Source organism: Cricetulus griseus, chromosome X, assembly GCF_003668045.3.
Source record: "Cricetulus griseus strain 17A/GY chromosome X, alternate assembly CriGri-PICRH-1.0, whole genome shotgun sequence".
Lineage (NCBI taxonomy): Eukaryota > Metazoa > Chordata > Mammalia > Rodentia > Cricetidae > Cricetulus > Cricetulus griseus.
The window spans coordinates 3,598,131-3,618,430 of NC_048604.1; positions in this window are offsets into that span (position 1 = coordinate 3,598,131).

Below are 20,300 nucleotides of genomic sequence, written 5' to 3' on the forward strand. Positions count from 1 at the left end.
ATGGACATAGTTGAATACATTTCCTTGTGGTATGAATGTGCATCTTTTGAGTATATGCCCAAGAGTGGAATTGCTGTATCTTTTGAATTACAGGGTTAGAAGTTTCATTTCATGGCTGGTTTGCTCCTCTGCTTGAAGCCTAGAGTGAGACAATTCTCATGGTAGGAGTACATGACAGAGGGAGTGAAAATAAAAGTGATAGGAATCCATAGGTCTCTTCAATAGTATGATTGTTTGAATGAGAATTCCCCCTTTAGGTCATATATTTTAATGGTTTTTCCCCAGTTTATGGAACTGTTTGGAAAGGATTTAGAGGTATGGCTTTGTTGGAGGAGGTGTGTCACTTGGGAGTAGGCTTTGAGCTTTCAAAATACCACACAATTCCTGTTTGGCATTTTTCCCTTTCTATCTAGTGATTATGAATCAATATGTGAGTTCTCAGCTACTATTCTAGGTTGATGCCTGGATGCCTGCTGCTATTTTTCCTGCCATTATGGTCCTGGACTCACTCCTTGAAACTGTAAGGCCCCAATAAACTCTCCCTTCTATAACATGCCTTGGTCATGGTGTCTTAACATAGCAATAAAAAGTAACTAAGACAAATAGTATGCTCTCAAGGATTTAAGGCCACACCACAATGTTCCATGTCATAATGGTTCACCACCTCCCTAAAGCAGTACCATGTAGACCAAGATTCTAACACATAGACTTTGGGGACATTTCAGACCTGAACCATAGCACTGCTAAAAGTTTTTCTAATCACTCTAATTGTGCTTCATTCCCCTAGCACTATATACAACAGTTAGGTGGACATGCTGGGCCCACCTCCCTAACTCTAGACCTACTCTGTAACCTTGATCCTTAGGAGTTTTTAACTGGTAATCTGTGAGATAACTCTGAGATGAAAAAGATTTTCTGGATTTCTGAGCAAGGTGGTGTTAGACTCTCTAATTCACTTTCTATCATAACTAAGGAAAACTGCAACTATAGCTATTTCGTCTTCAACTCCATCAAAGACCCAAAGGATCTAATAATATCTAACAACAGAGATATTTTTCTGCTTGGACAGTCACCTAAAGTTCATCTGCAACATTGGGGCATCCATCTTCAGCCTATAGGCCTAGAGTAGACTGCAGATTTCTCAGCAAAGCAGGAAATTTCAAGGAGGGTCCCAACTTGTATTGGCAAAATTCATCTGTTGCTTTCCTTTGTGTCCAGCAGAATGTCTGGCAGACTTTTCTGTGAGGCGGGAATTTTGAAGGACCATCTCACCTTGTTTTTGCAAGTACAGCAGACACTTTCCAGTGGGTCCTGCATGTCCAGTCTGCACAGCACATTGTCAGCATCAAAGGCAAGAACAGTTTCTTTGTCAAGTGGCTAACCATGTCACAATGAAAGCAAACTCTATAGGAAGTTTCTTCAGTGCCCATCAGCTCTGAAGTAAACTGGTACTGCCAGAAGCATACAGGTCTCATTGTAATGAAAAACCCTAAGTTAACAAAATATTTTAAATGACATATTCTCTAGGTCTTTGAAGTGGTTGAAAAATCATCTATCTAAAATATACCTATTTAACCTTGAAAACGTATGTAAATTGACTGTAAGTTTAATTATTTAGATTAACTACTAACTTCATTTCTTATCTATATATTGCAGTTTTAAATGAGCTGCACAAGCACAATACTCAAAACAAGAGTAGAAACATATATACTGTGTAACAAAAATAATTTTAAAATTATATCAATATGCTAAAATACATGCCAATACAAAACATCTGAGATTAATAGTTGTCTTTTATCCTATGTTTCTATATTGCCCTAAATGATAGCAAACATTTATGACCCCCCCAAAAAAAACAACAACCACCTACCCCATCTCTTTGGAATGTGGGCATTGTGTTCTCCAGACTGCTTCTTATTATCTGTGGGTGAAGACATCCTTAGGGATCCCTGAGAAAATTAAGATAATGGCCAAACCCTGGGAAGACCAGCAGTAATCTTTGTTAATATAGATATCACCTGTCAGGTTTCAGGCATTCTCCCTTGATGCATATTAATCTGGAACAAGTCCACAGCCTCTTGTTTACAGTGCAAATAGAAGCAAAACCTTTCCTCCAAAGCATTTTTTGAGTTCCATTTGACATACGCATTTTTTTTTTTTTTTTTACTTTTTAAAATTTAAGATAGCCCTAAAGTATCTAGGTTGGTTCAATTTTGCTGTCCTGTCCACAATCCCATGTCTCCAAGCAGCTGTCCTTTGCTCATCAATGATGGGGGATGCACTTCTGTATATATGTTTCTCTAATTGGTTAATAAATAAAACACTGATTGGTCAGTAGCCAGGCAGGAATTACAGGCAGGGCTAAAAGAGGAGGAGAATTCTGGGGAGTGGACAAGGAGAGGGAGCTGACAGGGAGAGACTTCATATAGTGGAGGAAGAAGTAACAGGTCCAGACATTCTCCAGTCAGCAAAGACCACTTGCAAATACATAAACTAATAGAAATGGCTCAATAATAAAGAGAGCTAACCAATAAGAAGCCAAAGTCATGGGCGACAGTTTATAATTCATATAAATCTCTGTGTATTTTGGGGAGTAATGGCAGTGAGATAAGGCAGAGCAGAAACTCCGTCTACATATCACCACTGAAAAATAGTCAAAATCAACACAGTAACATGCAGGGTCCAGACTCCCTGTGTATTTCCCACCTTTACATGGTGTGTTCCTTTCATACGAATTTTACTGTCTCATTAAAGGCTTTATTTCATTTATAAAAACTATTTATTTCCCTTTTATACTTAGAATATCCAGTCCATTTATATTTGGCTAATTTAGAGAAAATATTCTATTATTTATCTTTGTGAGTCAATTTTTTATTTTTCTCTTTTATACTTCTTTTTCCTCCATTTTTTATTCAAATTAGAAACAAGTTTGTTTTACATGTCAATCTCAGTTCCCTATCCATTCTGCTCGTCCCCTGCCCCCCCCCAACTAACACCCTACCTATCCCATATACTTTCTGCTTCCCATGAAGGCTAAGGCCTTCCACAGGGGGTCTTCAGAGTCGGTCATATCCTTTAGAATAGGGCCTAGGCCCACCCCCTCGAGTCTAGGCTCAGGGAGTATCCCTCTATGTGGAATGGGCTCCCAAAGTCCACACCTATGCTAGGGATAAGTACTGAATTACTACAGGAGGTCCCATAGATTTCCAAGGTCTCCTCACTGAAACCCACGTTCCTGGGGTCTGAATCAGTCCCATGCTGGTTTCCCAGCTATCAACCTGGGGACCAAGAACTACCCGTTGTTCAGGTGAGCTGCTTTAGTGGGTTTCACCAGCCTGGTCTGGACACCTTTGCTCATCAGTCCTCCTTCTCTGCAACTGGATTTCAGTTCAGTTCAAGGTTTAGCTGTGGGTGTCTGCTTCTACTTCCACCAGCTGCTGGATGAAGGCTATAGGATGGCATATAAGACAGCCATCAATCTCATTATCAGGGGAGGGCATTTAAGGCAGCCTTTTCTCTGTTGCTTAGATTGTTAGTTGTTGTCATCTTTGTAGCTCTCCAGACATTTCCCTAGTGCCTGATTTCTTTTTAAACCTATAATATCTCCTTCTATTATAATATCTCTTATCTTGCTCTCTTCTGTTCTTCCTCCAACTCAAACTCCCTGCCCCATCATGTCCTCCACACCCCTCCTCTTGTCCCCTTCTCATTCTCCTAGCTCCCTCTCCCCACCCCCATGCTCCCAATTTTCTCAGGAGATCTTGTCCTTTTCCCCTTCTCCAGAGGACCATGTATGTCTCTCTTATGGTTCTCCTTTTTTACTTGTTTCTATGGCAGTGTGGATTGTAGGCTGGTAATCCCTTACTCTATGTCTAAAATCCACATATGAGTGAGTACATACCATGTTTGTCTTTTTGTGACTGGGTTACCTCGCTCAAAATGGTTTCTTCTACTTCTATCCATTGCCTGTGAATTTCAAGATTCCATTTTTTTTTTTTGTATTTTTGTTTTCCTCTGAGTAGTACACCATTGTGTAAATGTATCACATTTTCTGTATCCATTCTTCAGTTGAGGGGCATCTAAGTTACTTTCAGGTTCTGGCTGTTACAAATAATGCTGCTATGAACATCATTGAACAGATGTCCTTGTTGTATGAATGTGCTTCTTTTGGGTATATGCCTAGGAGTGGAATTGCTGGATCTTGTGGTAGACTCATTCCCATTTTCCTGAGTGATCGCCATACTGATTTCCAAAGTGGCTATACAAGTTGGCACTCCCACCATCAGTGGAGGAGTGTCCTCCTTTCTCCACATCCTCTCCAGCATAAACTGTCATTGGTGTTTTTGATTTTAGCCATTCTGACAGGTGTAAGATGGTATCTCAGAGTTGTTTTGATTTGCATTTCCCTGATGGCTAAGGATGTTGAACACTTTCTTATGTGTCTTTCAGCCATTTTAGGTTCCTATATTGAGAATTCTCTATTTAGTTTTAAGTGGCTTAGTTGGTGTTTTGGAGACTAGCTTCTTGAGTTCTTTGTAAATTTTGGAGATCAGCCCTCTGCCAGATGTGGGGTTGGAGAATATCTTTTCCCATTTTGTGGCCTGTCTTTTTGTCTTGTTGACTGTGTCCTTTGCCTTACAGAATCTTCTCAGTTTCAGGAGGTCCCATTTATTAATTGTTGATCTCAGTGTCTGTGCTACTGGTGTAATGTTCAGGAAGCGATCTCCTGTACTAATTTGTTCAAAGGTATTTCTCTCCAATAAGTTCAGTGTGGCTGGATTTATGTTGAGGTCTTTGATCCATTTGGACTTAAATTTTGTGCTTAGTGATTGCCATGGATCTATCTGCAGTCTTCTACATGCCAGCATCAAGTTATGCCAGCACTATTTGTTGAAGATGCTTTCTTTATTCCATTGTATACCTTTAGCTTCATTGTCAAAATCAGGTGTTCGTTGGTGTGTGTTCCATTGGTCTACCTGTCTATTTTTGTGCCAATACCAAGCTGTTTTCAGGACTATAACTCTATAATAGAGCTTGAAATCAGGGATGGTGATGCCTCCAGAAGTTCTTTTATTGCACAGGGTTGTTTTGGCTATCTTGGGTCTATTTTTTTCCATATAAATTTGAGAATTTTTTCATGGTCTGTGAAGAATTGTGCTGGGATTTTGATGGGGAATGCATTGAATCTGTAGATTGATTTTGGCAAGATTGCCATTTTTACTATGTTGATACTACCCTATCCAAGAGCCTGGGAGATCTTTGCATTTTCTGGTATCTTCTTTAATTTCTTTCTTTAAAGACTCAAAGTTCTTGCTCTACAGGTCTTTCACTTGTTTGGCTAGTGTTACCCCAAGATATTTTATGTTGTTTGTGGCTATTGTAAAGTGTGATATTTCTCTGAATTCTTTCTCAGCCCATTCATCGTCTGTATAAGAGCTACTGATTTTTTTGAGTTAATCTTGTATCCTACCAATTTGCTGAAGGTGTTTATTAGCTGTAGGAGCTCCTTGGTATAGTTTATGGGTCACTTACGTAAACTATCATATCATCTGCAAACAGTGATAGTTTGACTTCTTCCTTTCCAATTTGAATCCTCTTGATCTCCTTTAGTTGTCTTATTGCTCTAGCTAGAACTTCAAGTACAATATTGAAGAGATATGGAGAGAGTGGACAACCTTGTCTTGTTCCTGATTTTAGAGGAATCAAATTGAATTGTTATCCATTTAGTTTGATATTGGCTGTTAGTTTACTGTATATTTTTTATTATGTACAGGTATGTTCCTGTTATCCTTCATCTCTCCAGGACCTTTATGATGAAGGGGTGTTGGATTGTGTCAAAGCTGTTTTCAGCATCTTTGGTTTTTCTTTTGCAGTTTGTTAATATGGTGGATTACATTGATAGATTTTCATACATTGACCCAAACCTGCATCCTGGGGATGAAGCATACTTGATCATGGTGGATGATTTTTCTGATATGTTCTCGGATTCTGGTTGCCAGTATTTTATTGTGTATATTTGCATCAATGTTCATGAGGCCTGTAGTTCTTTTTTAGTTGTGTCTTTGTGTAGCTTGGTTACCAATGTAATTGTAGCCTCCTAAAAAGAGTTTGGCAATGAACCATGTGCTTCTATTGTGTGGAGTAATTTTAGTAGCATTGGTATTAGCTCTTCTATGAATTTCTGGTAGAATCTTGCCCCGGTTCTTTTTTGGTTGGGATACTTTCGATGACTATTTCTATTTCATTAGGGGTTATAGGTCTGTTTAAGTTGCTTATATGTTCTTGACTCAATTTTGGTAAGTGATTATCTATCCAGAAATTTGTCCATTTCCTTTAAATTTTTGAATTTCATGCAGTACAGGTTTTCAAAGTATGACCTGAATATTCTCTGGATTTCCTCATTGTCCATTGTTATGTCCCCATTTTCATTTCTGATTTTGTTATTTTGTGTGATCTGTCCCTTCCTTTGGTGAGTTTGAATATAGGTTTGTCTATCTTGTTTATTTACTCGAAGAAGCAATTCTTTATTACATTGATTCTTTGAATTGTTTTCTTTGTTTCGACTTTATTGATTTCTGCCCTCAGTTTGATTATTTCCTGGCATCTACACCTCTGTGGGTGAATTTGTTTCTATTTGTTCTAGAAATATCAGTTGTGATGTCAATTCTCTGTGGTGACTATTATCTAGTTTCTTCATGTGAGCACTTAAAGCTATGAACTTTCCTCTTAGCACTGCTTTCAAAGTGTCCCATAAGTTTGGGTATGTTGTGTCTCCATTTTCATTGAATTCTAGGAAATCTTTAATTTCTATCTTTATTTCTTCATTGACCCAGGAATGGTGCAATTGCGTGTTGTTCAATTTCCAAGTTTATAGGTTTTCTGCAATTTATGTTGTTTTTGAATTCTAACTCTAAAGCATGGTGGTCTGATAATACACAGGAGGTTATTCCAATTTTTATGTGCCTGTTGAGGTTTGCTATGTTGCTGAGTATGTTGTTGATTTTAGAGAATGTTCCATGTGGTGCTGAAAAGAAGGTATATTCTTTTGTTTTTCGATGGAATAGTATATAGGTGTCTGTTAATCCAAATTGGATTATAACTTCTGTTAGTTCCTTTGCCTCTTTGTTACGTTTTTGTCTGGTGGTCCTGTCCAGTGGTGAGAGTTGGGTTTTGAAGTCTCCCACTATTACTGTTTGAGGTTTTATGTGTGATTTGATTTTAAAGTTTCTTTTATGAATGTGCTTGCCTTTGTATTTGGGTATAGATATTGAGAATTGAGACTTCTTCCTGGTGGATTCCTGTGATGAATATGAAATGACCTTGTTCATCTCTTTTGACTTTAGTTTGATGTCTAATTTGTTATATTGTAGGATAGCTATTGCAGTTTGTTTCTTGGGTCCATTTGATTGGAATATCTTATCTCAACCCTTTACTCTGAGGTAATGTCTGTCTTTGAAGTTGAGTTGTGTTTCTTGAAAGCAGCAGAAGGATCGATTCTGTCTTTGTATCCATTCTGTTAGCCTATGTCTTTTGATAGGCAAGTTAAGACCATTAAGGGAATTAAGGACCATTGAGTGCTTATTCTTGTTTGTTTTGGATTTGGTGGTGGTGGTGGTCGTATTGTGTGTGGGTTTACCCTGTTTTTGCTTTTTGCTTTTGGTAAAGAGTGTAGTTAACTTCCTTAGGTTGGAGTTTTCCTTCCAATGCTTTCTGTAAGGCTGGATTATTGACTATGTATTGTTTAAATTTGGTTTTGTTGTGGAATATTTTGTTTTCTCCATCTATAGTGAATTAAAGCTTTTCTGGGTACAGTAGTCTGGGCTGGCATCCGTAGTCTCTTAGTGTTTGTAGAAAGTCTATCCAGGACCTTTTGCCTTTCAGAGTTTTGTTTGAGAAGACCGATATAATTCTGATAGGTTTGCCTTTATATGTTACTTGGCCTTTTTCCTTTGCTGCTCTTACAATTCTGTCTTTATTCTGTATGTTTGGTATTTTAATTGTCATGTGATGAGAGGACTTTTTGTGGTCCACTCTATTTGGTGTTCTGTAGGCTTCTTATACTTTTGTTGGCATGTCTTTCTTTAGGTTGGGAAAGTTTTCTTCTATGATTTTGTTGAATATGTTTTCTGAACCTTTGAGTTGGGTTTCTTCACCTTCTTCTATACCTATTATCCTTATGTTTGGCCTTTTCATGGTGTCCCATATTTCCTGAATATTTTGTGTTAAGAATTTGTTGGACTTAAGATTTTCTTTGTTTGATGAATTTATTATTTCCTCGAGTTTATCTTCAGCATCTGAGATCTTTTGTGTTAGGGATTTGTTGGACTTAAGATTTTCATTGGTCGATGAATCTATTTCTCCTAGTGTATCTTCAACTCCTGGGATTCTCTCTTCCATCTCTTGTATTCTATTGGTTTTGCTTGCATCTGTAGTTACTGATCATTTACCCATGTTTTCTATTTCCAGCATTCCCCCAGACTGTGTTCTTTTTTATTGTCTCTATCTCGGCTTTCAAACCTTGCACTGTTTGAATTGCTTCTTACAATTTTTCATTTGTCTTTTCTTCCATTTCTTTGAAGGATTTTCTCATTTCATCTCTTAGGATCTCTATCATCTGCATGAAGTTGTTTTTAGGTCATTCTCTTCTGCTTCATCTGTGTTGGGATGTTCAGATCTTGCTGGTGTAGATTCTCTAGACTCTGGTGGTGTCATATTGTTTTTTTCTCTTGTTGGATGTGTTCTTATATTGTTGTCTTCCCATCTCTTCTTCTAGTGGGTGCAGGTGGTGTCTTTTTCTCTCCTGGTGTGTACGGGTCCAAGGTTATCTTCTGGTAGGTGCAAGAGGGTCTGATACTCTGATGAGTCTCACGATGGGTGCAGGCATGTCTGAGGCACTCCCTCTCCAGGTGGGTGGGAGCAGGACTAGCACAGAGATGTCAGTAGAATCAGGGCTGCTTGGTCTTCAGGGGCCAAGTCGACCTGCCTACAGACCCCAGGATAGGAGTCTCCAGAATGGGCAGGTAGAAGTTGGACCCAAGGCAGGGGTGGAAGCTTACCTCTGCCCTGAGTGGAGGCAGGATTAGTCCAGGTATCTCAGCAGACTCAGGGTTGTTTGGTCCTCAGGGGCAGAGTCAACCTGCCTGCAGACCCCAGGACAGGATTTCCCAGAGCAAAATGGAAGTTTTTTCATCAAAGATACCTTAAATTTATTGAATGCTTATGATGTGCTCATACAGATTGTTTCTTTAGTGTATCAGTATAAATGATGACACTAGAGGGGAAAATTCTATTTCAGTGTGATACCCTTTTACTTATTTATTATTGGATTTAAATGGTATTTTTAGATGCAATTAATATTTTTATCATAAATTCATGGTTCTTTTGTTGTCCCTATCCAGTTGTGGCGTTAAAATTATAGTAGCCTTGTCACTCAAGTAGTGATCACCAATTCTACTCTCCTAGTCTCTAGAATAACTTATGGAAGAAATACATTGTCATTCCGTGGACCATCTAAGAAAATGACCAAGCTACAAAGCTCCCTGAAACTGGTGCTCTGAGAGCAACAACTTAAAATCACCATTTCAGCTTCAAACAGCCATTGGGCCCTTCTGCTTTGTCACTTTGTTTTTGAAACATCAAGTCAAGTATCTGATTTTTTTCTTATTCTCCTTCTAAGGATCCAGGAACTAACTAGACTTTAAGTCCCATTCCCAACTATTTAGATATGACAATCATCTAGACTATATTTCTCTCCCAAGTGAGAAAAGAGACTTTCAAACTCCTGAGTCTTGAGGGAAGCAGTTGACTCAGCTCATACACAAATTAAAAGAATAAAAAGGGGGAGGGGAGAGAAAATGCTAGCTACCAACTGACTGGTCTTTTCCTTATTTTTATGGCCTGGGAAATCTCACTTTCACAGGATTCTTCGTCCTCCAAAACATGTAGGCATAAAGGATTTTGGGGACCACCTTGTCATAACAAAGTAATGCCAGAACACCAGGTGTCCACTGTCTCTACAGAGTGTTTTCTGTGTCTTCATTCACTTCCATTGGTTACCACTTCTCTTCACTTCTCTTCAGGATTCATTGTTTTTTGGGGGGTTGTTAGTTTGTTTTCTGTTTTGTTTTTGCTTTGTTTTGCATTTTATTGGAAGGAGAAGCTTGTGACTTGTCTTTCAGCATAATCACACACATGAAAAGAGGGCTGCAATTAGAACACAGCCAGGATTTTTTGCTTAATGAAGACAGAATCAGTTTCTCCTGCTCTTCCACTCTAGACCTGAGGTGAAAGATTCAGGGTCTTTCTCTCTGAATTACAGACTGCCACTCTAATTGCATGCAGTCATTTGTATTCAATCCTGAAGCTTCATGTTTCTCCCCTCCCTCTGATCATTTGGAAATCAGCAGCAGCAGGTAACTGAAGGTCTCCTGTAGCACTGTCCTCCAAGCAAATCATAGATTCGTGACTCAATCACATTTTCCTCTGCTTGTTCTGAATGTTTAGAAGCATATTTCTTAAGACAGTCACTATTCAGGCAGAAATGCAGCTGTCTTGTCAGAGAAAATTATGGGCTGAGTCACTGATGGTAAGACTTCAAAAAACAACAAAAACCTGTATTCCACCTCAGGCTGACCTTGTTTCTCATAGATACCTAGGAAACAGCCTGCTGGGCACCCCTTCTTGTGGGCATGATGGTATCCTCCAATAGCCAGAAACCTTGACGAGTCTCTTCCCATTTGGAGTCTCTTGTTGTTATTCTGTCTAAAAGATATTGATCCAATTGGCTGTCCTGAGGGACGGGTCTCCCACTGCCTGCCTGAGGGTTGTCTTGGGCTTTTGGTGACATTTATGAGAAGTGTGTTTCCCTATTTGGACTGATTGACAACTTTAACAATTTTTTGTCTATCCCTGTATTCCTAAATCCCCTAGCTAGACCAATGGAGGAAAAAAGAGATGATAAGGGGATGGGGAACATTCATTTTCTTAATGGGGAGCCAGTGACCTCCCACTGGAACTTTAATTTAATTTAATTTAATTTAACATTTAATTCAAAAAGACTTGATGTGGCCCACAAAAGGAAATTCTTAACCAAGACTGAGTGTGAACATGTGGTGTGTAGAATTCTAAAGTCGTCCACGATATCTTTACTTTGGTTATTCAATTAAACATTAATTGTGACACTGCAATGATGGGTTTTGACAGTATAGTTGAGGTTCCAAGCCAGTTCCTTTAAGATACAGAGAAATTTCCAAGCTGCTATTTTGCCTTGTAGATAATACCATGGAGGAGTAAAGTAGATTCAGAGTATAAAAAGGTTTTGGTGCACGTTACTGACTTGGAAGCTAGACAGACCATGTGCAAGGACCAAAGTTTGACCTACAGGAGCAGAAATTAGTGTTCAACAGACACCAGCAAAGCACTGAGATCTCCATCCTACAACTAACCAGACTATGCCAGAACCTTGAATGTAACTGGTAACTGATTCTCACCTCCCCCCAGGCTTTGTGGGAAGATCAGTTAAGCTTTGCTGACAGCTGTCACAAAGAAACTAGTGAGTTTGTGATAATGTGATACACAGCAATAGAAGATGGATGTGGGCCATTCACCCTGTCTTCACAAATGTCAAGACTGTATCACATCTCTGTGTGTACTTGAAAGGAAGGAAGGAACTCAAATAGTCTGTACATCCTTATTTAAGTCTCTGCTCACCACTCTTGCCCAGGAACTATCACTTTGCTCACATGGTGAGGCTGCAGTATGTTGTCTGCTTGCTGAGGTACTGGGGAAAGGTCAACATCTCACTGCATCTACAGGTCTCCAGTATGAATAAGTCCTATAAGTGCTGTTATTTCCATAGTCACAGTTACACAAGAGACTCACAGGGAGCTTCTTATAGTGAGAACAAATTACAGCCTCATAGCCCAGACAAGTAAAAATAAAGATTAAAGAGGCAGATGGATAGTTCAAGTCTGCAAAACAAGCAGGCATGCAAGTTCATATTGCATGGCATGATTTATGTCACTCATCAGTCTTGGTCGGATTTCAGTTTGATGAACCCTATGCTATTTACTCTCATGTGCACCCCAGCAAAATGTATAGAAACACAGCTGTCTGTATTCTTTGCCTGAAAAGCTTAGTATGCAGATTGTCACATGGTTCTATCATCTAAATCCTGCAGGTTTTTATTCAGTGGAGTAATTCTGACTGCCTTATCTAAAATGCCAGGTCCTTTTCAATCCCACCTGATGCTTTGTTCCTACTGAAGGCATCCTGTGCATTTTACCCTTTCCTCTAGTATCCATCTTCATGTCTTGCTTGTTTGGTTGGCTACTGTACTATGAAATGGAGGAAATGTTCATTTTTTTTAATCATGAAGATGCTAGAATTGAATTCAGGTATGTGTAAAGCAACCACATTTCTTTTGTCTGGTCACCATGGCCACACCGATTCTCTGTAGGGACAGTCATCACATCTTCCATCCACAGGGAACAAAGCTGTCTCCAAGAGTATTATAAGGATACTGCCTCTGGCTAATAATGTGGGAACTATTCAGTACCATTTGGGTCAGGGTTTTGCATCAGTGAAAATAGAAGCAGCTTCTGCAAAAAAATCAGAGGATTCTTCTGGAAGGATTGAAGATTTATGTGCATACTTCACAGCACTGAAATTCCATTAAGGATGCTGGCTTTGCCCTAGGACACACTCTTGCCTAATGTCAGGTGCCACACTTACCTAAACACAGTATCAACATAGGCTGCTCACAGGGCTTTATCCATAAGAACACACACACACACACAGAGAGAGAGAGAGAGAGAGAGAGAGAGAGAGAGAGAGAGAGAGAGAGAGAGAGAGACAGAGACAGAGACAGAGAGACAGAGAGAGACAGAGAGACAGAGAGACAGAGACACAGAGACACACAGAGACAGAAAGCTGTCTCATCCCCACCCTTGTGCTCTATCCTTCCTTTGTTTCACCTGAACACACCTCTTGCAGTATTACTTACTGCCTTTAAGTTCACAAACGACCATCAGGAAAAAAACTCTGATACAAACATATCTCCTGAAGCATTTTTGGCCCCCTGAGGCGGAGAATGTTTGTATAATGTTTTCCCTTTAAGAGGATGAAACTAGGACAGCCTGTTAATTCAGAGTAAGTCTGGGTCAGATCAAATTAGACACAAGACAGAAAATCATTTGTTGACACATTATCTGTAATATCAAAGAGATGAACATAATTGAGATATCAGACAATATAGACATAGTGAAGAAAATTGTTCAACATCACCTCCAAGGAATATTATGCAGCTATTGAAACTTATCATTATAAATACAATATTTCAATATATAAAAGGCTGACAATTTAATGGTAGCACAAAAGGCTGAATGTAAGACTGTAAATACACTGTAATTACAGCAACATTAAAAAAAATACACACAGGTAACCAAGGCCCGAGAGACAATGTGGGACAGAAAATGAGGCTTTATGGACTCAGATGTAGAAATTATGGGCTATTTTTTTCTTTGTAAGTGTCCTATAATGCTGTTTAATGGTGTCATAATATTGGTGTTACAGTAAATAACTGTTGAAAGGAACAAATGCAAGTGTGAAACCTTCCTGGATCATGACTGTCATAGGAAAAGAAGCCCTGAATTTGATCATTATATCAGCCAATGCAATCACAATCCTTGCTGGTTTTCCTTATCTCCCACCACCACATTTTGTTCCAGCACACCAGAGCATACTGAGAGAAGAGTGAAGGAGGACAGGCTGTGGGATATGGGCAAAGACATTGTTGTTCACAATGCCTGGTACGGGCCTATGCGCATAGCTGTTGTTATGGTCTATGGCATGGTCAAAACCACAAGCCACTCCTCACTCCTCTCCTCCACAGAAAGATTTCAGACAGCCCTTGGTACTTGCTATGCACCTAGCCTCTACTTCTCCTCATCAGGTGTTTTAGATATTTTCTTTCTATGTATACCCACTGTGGCCATCATCTCATGCCTTTTTTGCCAATTAACAAGTTACCTGCCCTAGACCCAACCTCCTCTCATGCTTGAGTGATCCTACTCAACTGGGAATGAGCCCAAAAACATTACAGCTTTAACTTTGCTTGATCCTTATTCTTAGCATCCTCCTTTGTATTAAGTGGACAGTGTGATCATATGCTAGGCTTAATTATACATGCTTAGCTCCTAAGAGAATAAGGACATTTGACTGGTTGTACAATGTATTAGTTACTTTTCTCATTGCTATCACAAAAATACTCCCAAAAATTGAGTCAAGGAAGAAAGGGCTTACTTTAACTCGTGGTTTGAGGCAGGGAAAGTATGGCAATGGGAGTAGCTCTTAGCTGCTGACACTGTGCACAAAGTCAGAGAGATGAATGCTGGTTTCAGGTTTTAGCTAACGTTCTCTCTCTCTCTCTCTCTCTCTCTCTCTCTCTCTCTCTCTCTCTCTCTCTCTCTCTGGTTTTTCGAGACAGGGTTTCTCTATGGCTTTGGAGGCTGTCCTGAAATACACTCTTGTAGACCAGGCTGGTCTTGAACTCACAGAGATCTGCCTGCCTCTGCCTCCTCTGCCTCCTTAGTGCTGGGATTAAAGGCATACACCACCATTGCCCAGCTATCTTTCTCTTTATTTACTTGGCCAGGGACAATAGCTCAGTACCCACATTCAGAGTGAGTCTTCCTACTCTGTTAAACCTTTGTGGTTTCTCTAGAGGACTAGTCTTCTTGCTGAAGAGGTGATCGATCACTCATGTCACATACTTGAGCAAACTGTTTTTGGAAAGCCTTGGTGCCAGAGACAAGAAGTACAGGATGTAGTCCCACTGGGCTACAAGGAAAGACTGGTTTTCTTTTGGCAGTAGTTACTTATGGCATGTACAATTTGCCCTAGCAACTCAATACTAAACACAGAAATTCAGAGTCATACTAAATAACCTCCTGAGAGGTAGCTGTGGTGATTCTTCTTGTAATCCCAGCCCTTAAGAAGCCGAGGCAGGAGAATGTATGGGAGTCTAATGCAAACTTTACCTACATAGTGAGTTCAAGGCCAGTCTTTGCCACAGTGTAAGACCCTCTCTCAAATTGTATTTTAAAAACTAATAAAAGAAGGGTTTCCATAAAAGAGTCAAGGAAAAACCTCTCTGGAAAGGCAATCAGGGCATGTAAAAAAACATCAATCAAATAAGAGTGCAGCAAGAAATTAACATAACATCTAGGGTTGTCTGTCCCTGTGTGTCTCAGAGAAGAATCCAGAGCAATGAACAACAACTCTGTTTTCTGGTACTGTCAAAAGCCTAACCATCTGAGAAGGGACCTGCAAGAGGCAGTAAGGATGTTTATCTTCTTAGAAAGTTCATGGGACGAGCCTGTGCTGTGCTTTCACAAAAGGCATAGGACAGCTGGCTCTAGAGAACCCTGAGCAAGGAGACATTAAATGAAAAGAATGGTCTGGGAATATAATGTGCTGTTTAATGATTGCTTTACTTCCATACACACACACACACACACACACACACACACACACACACACACACACACACACACACACACACACACGACATATGAGGGGGGATGAGGAAAGAAAATAAGTGGGTGGCATATTTATGGGATATAATAACCCCTTTCTCCTCTCTAATTGTGGTAGGCCTGATCTTGCTTTTAGAATATTTCTTCCTGTGACCCTCTATAAATCCCCACAAGGTGAGAAAAGGCGAATGAATTGTACTGCTACAATGTAAGTAATATGATAATGAAGTCAAGCTCTTCTGAGGATGCACGTGTGGTAACTCATAAATAACCCTGGAACCTTAGTTTCTGATACAGAGAGAACAACTTACCTGCCACTTTGAGACTGTTTAACCACAAAGGTAGCATTCCAAACATCAGGAAATACTGATACTAAAATGCAGCTGCAGGTTCTCCTGCTTACTGCATATCTACCTCATTGCGGATTCACTATCAGTGATTCAGACATCCAACCTGTGTTGAGTGCCACTGAGGGAGCATATACATAGCACATATCAAAATCCAAAGCCAAAAATGGTATATCTCTTCATTCACTCTTGTTTGCACTGGCATTAAAAACACCATTCATTTGTCCCATTTCAACTCTTCTGCCACTCCTATTCCAAACTCTGACCAGGCCAGTAAAAATAGAAATATGCCAAAGTCTTTAAATAGGCAAATTTACTACAATAAATCATTACCTAGAAGTTTTTCAAAACTAAAAAGCTCCAACATTATAAACATTTTTTAAAACTACAAACACTACCGCCAGTAGAGTGTTGATCCTCAGGAGGTAAGAAGTCCAGTTCAGCACCAATCAATATCTGTTGTTGGTTCCAACATGGGGATTGAATTTTAGGCATATTTAAGTACACAAGTACTTGGAGAAAAGTTTCTTGGTGTAACATAATCTTGTGTGCACAATAAAGCTTAAGGTATAATTACACCAAAACACTTTTCAAATTACATGTCACCACTTCCATGAAGATGGGCTCTATAAATAGGCTATGTGTGTTATCATAAGAGCCTGGGGAGGGTCTGGTGTGGACTAGGTCATACAGATAGAGCCCACTAGGCTAGTAACCACCTGCTGTCCTTTTTGTAAGGGACTGATGGTGGCAGGTGTGGCCTGGACCTACAGATAGCACCTGAGGTATTCTACCTCCTTTGATGAAGAGTCTGGGAGAGCCCTTGGGTGTACAGATAGAGCAGAAGTCACCAGGCTATTAACCACATCCATTCCCAGCTTTCTAGGAAATGGTTACTAGATATAATTGAAAAGAGGTTATATATTCCTTCTTTTGAAGAAACAACCCTAGATGATCAACATTCCTGATTCCACTAGTATTTATCTGTGAGTACAGGATTTTGTGCCGTGTGTGTGTGTGTGTGTGTGTGTGTGTGTGTGTGTGTGTGTGTGTGTGTGTGTGTGTGTAAGAAAGAGAGGGCTTTCCATTTTTAACAAAATAAAATATAATACAACAAAACAAAACAAAAAAATCACATTGATGTTGGACAAGGCAAATCAACAGGAGAAAAAGAGCCCCAAGAGAAGGCACAAGAATCAGAGACCCAGTTGTTCACACAGTCAGGAGTTCCATAAAAGTACTTAAATGAAAGGAATAATATATACAAAGAGGACTTGGTACATACATGTGTAGGCCTTTTGCTTGCTGCTTCAGAATATGTTTTGTACAATATATTCTGATCATAGTTCCCCTCTCCCAGTTCCCCCATATCATCCCCCCACAAAACTCATAAAACCATAAAATCAGAAATCATGAGTTTGACACTACACTGGGCTACACAGTGAGTTATAGGCCACCCTGGACTATGGATGAGATACCTTATCTCACAGAACACCGAGGTTGCCAAGGAATTGTCAATGGTTGTATATTTCTATACCCATAGTTCAGTGCCTTGCTCAACAATCATCAGAAAGACTTCTTGCGCTACATAGTAATTAACACAGAGGTCCACAATGGAAAGTGTAGGAGACATTGGAGGACTCAGCCCTAAATTGGATGTTTGTATCACATCTCTTCCCTCAAGAGTCAGGGATCTGTGAGGAAGAAGATTCAGAAAGACTGTAAGAGCCTGAGGTGGTGAACAGAAACATTGTCTAGACACAGGTGGGCTGATATGCATATGAACTCACAGAGACTGTGACATCATGCGCAAGACCTGCACAGGTTCAAGCCAGATAGAATCCCAGCATAGAAAAACGGAAGTAGGCACACATTCCCACCCCTAACCAAGCAACTGTTTGTAAGTGATAAATGCTGAAAGAAGAAAAATTGGGTTTCTTCAATGGACTGACACATTGTATATCAACCACAGTACATGGCAAACCCCATGACCAGGAGTAGTTGCCCAACACAAAATGGACTCCATGTTTTTTTGTGTGCTTTTTGTATTGTTTTGTGGTATTTGGGGTATTTTTGTCTTAATTTTTTTTGTTAAGTTCGTTTTGATTTTCTTTTTCTTTTTAAGAGAGACAATGTGAATTTGTGTGGGTAAAGGAGGTGGAAATGACCTGGGATGATTTGTGAGAGGGGAAATAATATGATCAAAATATCTTGTACGACTTAAATATGACATAAATTCAAAATAGCAAATATTAGGAGAAAAATACCTCTTAGGGTGACATGAAGTGCTCAATAGAAAGTCCCTACATGGTTGCAAATTAATGCAACCACTATGAAAGAGATTTGGGGGGTAGGTTTTGAGACAAGGTTTCTCTGTGGCTTTGGAGGGTGTTCTGGAACTAGCCCTTTGTAGACCAGGCTGGCCTCGAACTCACAGAGATCCGTCTGCCTCTGCCTCCCAAGTGCTGGGATAAAGGCGTGCACCACCACTGCCTGGCTTAAAGAAATTTTTAAAGGTTTTCAAAAATTTAAGTCTGAACTATTATATGAAGTCCCAAGTCTGGGTACACGTACAAAAGAAATGACATATGTATGTTGAAGAGCCCATGTTCACTGCAGTACCAATAAATGGAAAAACCTTAAGCATCTGTTAACTAATAAATGAATAAAGAAAACATGGTACATATAAATAATTAAATGAGTATGTCATAAAGTGAATGAAATCTTGTCATTTAGAACAACACGGATGAGCTTTGAAAACATCTTGTTAAAACGAAATAAGCCAGGCACAGAATGACAAGCACTACATGATATCACTCATATGTGAATTTGAAAAATAATATATACATATAGTACAATAGTGCTTGCCAAAGGCCTGGAGGGTAGGGAGACAGAGTAAGGAGATTTCTAGTTACTGTGAAGAATAAGTCCCATTATATAGTATGGTGATCACAGTCACCAAACATATAAGATGCATTTCAAAATAGCACAGAAAGGGAATTTAAAATAATATCTCTACAAAGAAATGATTAATATTTGAAGTAATGAACATGGTAATTACCCTGATTTTATTGTTACATGTATCAAGCAACACATTGTACCCCATGTGTAATTATTGTGTCAATATGAAGACATAGAAATGCAGTAACCATATTACAACATTTTTCATTTGTCTCTTGGTCACATACACATATTTGAAAATTGTCTATTCAGACCTATTGTCTACTTTTTAAACCCAGGTTATTTAGATTTTGTTATTGAATCTTGGAATTTCTTGTGTATTCTGAGTATTAACCCGCAGTAAGCAATACAGCTTGAGACATTTTCTTCCATGTGTACATTGTCCTTTTCATATTGGATGCTTCTTTTGCTGTGAAGAAGCTTTGTAATTTCACACAAGCCCACTTTCTACTTTGGGGTTTGATGGCTGTGCTGTTGTGGTCTTATCCAAAATATTCTCATCCCATCGAAAGTGGAGATTCTACCTCTCCCCCTCTCATACATGCAGTGGTTTTTTTTTTTCTTAACTTCTACTGGGGATACATATTGTCAGCAATACTTTGTACTTTTAGGGGTGCAGGCACCTCCTTCCAATTTCTTTTTCTTCTAAGGGCTGGAGTTTTTGAAGAATAGTCCACTTGGAATATCTTGACCTATGTTCCTTCTGAACTCCCCAGGAATGACTTCCACACCTTCATTCATTGACAGATGCATATACAGGGTCACTTTGACTTAGGAGGTGACAAATGAAACACAGCTTCTCCTAATTACTTGCATTGTCAGAACCCAAAGTGCTTTATTGATCAGGAAAACTCCAGCTATCCTTCTTAGTCTGTCTCTGAGTCACTGTAACTGTCAATAATAAAGCCACCAACTTGTCTTAATGGCTGAGGCCAATTGACTGTTTGCTGACCTGATTGATTTCTTGATTCCCAACCTGAAAAAGTCTGAAAATACCATGTTCTAAGGTACATGTGGACTCATTTCTTTTCTTGCATAAATTTCTCTTTCTGTGCTTCACTTTCCCTGTGAAGTTAATAGGTTTAGAGTGAGTGCATGAAGTTTAGTGGAGGCTGAGGACATATTGCCACAATGAGCAAGCCCTGATGACCACAAGCTGTTCTTGAATCTTGCTATCTGTCTTTGACAGGTCCCTTAAGACCTCCAAACACAGAACACAGAAGAGTGGATGAAAGCCACAGTATAGCTGTGGGGATCTACTGGGAGTGCTCTCTCTGTGCAATAGCTAAGGTAACAGGGACCTGTGCCTTTTCTTTTGTTCCTCAGTGACATGTTGCCTAACCTCCTGGACTAGTTCAGTCTGTACTTGCTCTTTCATTGCACCAAGTAATTTTCATTTTCAGCACTTATATCAGTTGATAGTGAGATTTGTTTCTGTGACTGTTTAATATCTGTC